Source organism: Octodon degus, unplaced genomic scaffold (genome assembly GCF_000260255.1).
Source record: "Octodon degus isolate 3935 unplaced genomic scaffold, OctDeg1.0 scaffold00270, whole genome shotgun sequence".
Lineage (NCBI taxonomy): Eukaryota > Metazoa > Chordata > Mammalia > Rodentia > Octodontidae > Octodon > Octodon degus.
The window spans coordinates 1,248,183-1,250,546 of record NW_004524846.1 but is presented as its reverse complement, the minus strand read 5'-3'; the positions used below and the strand labels follow the sequence as shown (position 1 = coordinate 1,250,546).

At 40.6% G+C, this 2,364-nt stretch overlaps 1 pseudogene; it reads right to left on the bottom strand.

Annotated features, from left to right (window-relative positions):
- Positions 1 to 742: 742 nt before the first annotated feature.
- Positions 743 to 1,819, bottom strand: LOC101583245 (annotated as a pseudogene).
- Between the last annotated feature and the right edge of the window lie 545 nt (positions 1,820 to 2,364).

Here is a 2,364-nt window from a genome sequence, read left to right as displayed (position 1 = left end):
TATTATTGAGCTTCGAGGAACATGCAAGTGACTTCCCTCAAGTTCAGAATTAAATCTATCTTTATATACTGAGATCAGAAAGAAACCTGACAATTGGAATGATGATTGAGTTTTTCCTCTCTTTCTCTCTGTAGATAGTTACATACCTTCATGTCATGCATAAATATATACATACATACATACATACGTCCAATGGCAATTCCACATTTTTTTCACTGTTCAAGGTTTATCTGGTATTTTAGTTGGTGTGACACTGGGTTGCACTGTTCACAGGTAGATTATTTTACATTATACAGCAATGTACTCTCTCTCTCTCTTTCTATATATATATATAACAAAAAATCCTTTAAAACAGTTATGCACAAGATGTGCACTACTGGATCTGTACACTGGATCCCAGGCTGTGACCAACTGGAGAAAGGTCAGATAAGGCTTGGTGGATGAAGCTGTGTAACACAATACCACACATCTGTTCGAAGAGTAAGTGGAGCCTGCACAGCAAGGTGTCTCAAACATGCTGGGCTACATCACACTAACCAGGACTACAAGGGAAGCACCATCAGGCATCAGGACAGAGCTGTGGGGTTTTGTGAATCATTTCTACTTCTAACTTTTAGAAACTGATGTTTTCCCCAGGCCATCTTAATAGTACACATCAGACAAAAAGAACAACTGGCACAAGTTCCAACTAAACCCTCTTGTAGCTTAGATAGTGACATGGTGACACTGGAAGACTTTAAATCTACAGCTCCTGCTGGAACAATCACAGGATATCTGCATGCTTCTTCAAACATGCCCCTACCTCAGGAGTCAGAGTCGCCCTCACAACATCAGTGATCCCATTCTGTCCCTGGACGCAAGGGACACTAAGGAAGACATCATCCTTTATTCCACAGAGACCCTTAATCATGGTAGAAATTGGATACACCCCCTAAGATTCATTATAGGGGCTGGGAGATGGCTCAGTAGAATAAACACTTGCCTGGCAAGCACAAGGGCCTGAGTTCAATCCCCAGTTGGTAAAAAGAAAAGATTCGTTATACTGTCTGCCATCTTCCACTGACAGTCCAGTGGCCCAGGATTTGTAGCCTTTTAGTTTGTTGTGTTCATAAACCTGTCAATCACCTGTTTGTGAACCTCTTTCCAATGCTCCTTATCCCCATTAGTTCCTAACTCAGGGTGCAGATTCTTCAGGGCTGCGCCAGCAACATTCACACCACTCCACACTGGGACGCTGGAGTCTCCATGCTCCCCAAGGATCTACCAATGGTAGCCCAGTGGGTGCATGCCCAGCCCTTCGCCCATCAGGCAACTGGACTGAATCCAAGTTGCAACCACTGCTGATAACACAGTTCTTGGGAAAGCTACTTATCTTCCAAGCCACATAGATCAAGATATCCTCTGGGTTGGACACAACAAACAACTTGCAATTGTGACTGTAGTTTACAACATTAGGAATGATGAACTTGAAGTTGTTCACATTACACTGCACCAAATTAAGAGGGATCTCTCCCTCTTGCTGACATGCTCCTGTGGTGATAACAACCAACTTGGAGTTTGTGGTTGCATTATGGTCTTTGCCAGAGACAATTATTGGTGTCCTAAGGAAAGGGCTGCCGTGTTGGAGATTCATCATGTCTCCTTTTGATTTGTCTTCCATGACATCAGCAAGAGCAAGTTCATCTGCCAAGTCCTTCATTAAGATACTGAAGGCACAGGTCTTGCCAACAGCACCAGTCCTGACAACTGTGATCTTATTCTGGGGCACCTGTTCCTCCTTAAGGAGAGTCACAATCAGCTAATCTTTGAGACTGGCCATCTTGGACTTAGAACCACGAGGAACTGGGAATGCACATGGGGCATGAACTTCTCAGATCCTGACTCAGTGGCAGCAGCTCTGGCATGTTGCATGTTGATGTAACATTATGACAATATGCAGAGTACAGATTGCAAAAATTACATAGTATTGCATCAAAATTTATTTGTCCTTCTTAAACCTCTTTCTAATAAGTTATACCACTAATTTTCACAGAATGTGCTGTATTATCATCATCCTAAGGAAATGTGAAGATGTGGAATAATTCATATAAGCTACTTGGAACAATGAAAAAGTTCACTGTTATGATTATTTATATATAATTATTATCACTTTTATTCATTACTGGCTCATGTGCAACATATTATAAGCTAAAAATGCCTGATTTATATTTCTAGTTACTTTAAATTCTTGTGTGTATTACTCAATATATTACTATAAATGCATTTTATAATAATAGTGAAACACACATACATCATTTCTAAAGAGCACAAATACAGCTTTATTGTTATTTGAAATCTACATTTTTGGATAGAAAGGAGAGTAGG